Genomic DNA, 777 nt, shown 5'->3' on the forward strand with positions numbered 1-777 from the left:
GCCGGCTCACCATGGGCTCGACATCCGTGGGTCGGAGAGTTGAGCGCTTACGCGCGGCGGGACCTTATAACCTGCAGCGGCTGAGGAGCGAAGATTTCCAGGGTGGGCCCCCGGGGATGCCATACCCCGAGCAGCCAGTCGGCCCCGCTCCTAGCGCGCTGACGAGCAATGGAGTCTTCCCCGCGGCAGCCACCGCCCTCGCCTCGCCGTCGGTCGATGAAGAGCCGAGTTCGCCCTCCTCTGCTCGGGACTCGGAAACGGCCTGGCCTTCGCCTACTCCGTCGGGCAACTGCCTTCCGCCAGCCCCTTCCCTCGAATCCCCTTCTTCCATTTTAGACCCGATCAGGGGATTGGTCAGCCCAGCCCTGGGGTAGGAAGAGGGGTTGGGGTCGGTTCGGCTTCCGGTGCCCCCGCTCGGCCAAAGGTCCCCTCGCTTTGGAAGCACGCGAGGGTGCCGGGGTTATTTTCGGCTTGACGCCTAAGTCCGGTCCCTGCCGGCTCCCGTCGAGGCCCGCGGTCAAAACCAGCTCCCCGGCTGTCGGAGCCGGAGCCCCGCAGCCCGAGCGGACGCACCGAGTCCCTCATGTAAGGGATAGCCGCCCCTACGGAACGGCCCGGACTGGGACCAGGCTCCCCCAGGCGCCGAAGGGGTGGGTCGGCCGTGTTGCCGAAGCTTAGCCGGCGCTGATGACCGCAGCCCCTAACGACGCCCACAGGCGGGGGAGCCAAGGAGAGCACTAGGAAGACGTGGCGGGGTCGGACGGCTCAATTTCCAGG

Source organism: Engystomops pustulosus, unplaced genomic scaffold, assembly GCF_040894005.1.
Source record: "Engystomops pustulosus unplaced genomic scaffold, aEngPut4.maternal MAT_SCAFFOLD_307, whole genome shotgun sequence".
In the NCBI taxonomy this organism is placed as follows: Eukaryota; Metazoa; Chordata; class Amphibia; order Anura; family Leptodactylidae; genus Engystomops; species Engystomops pustulosus.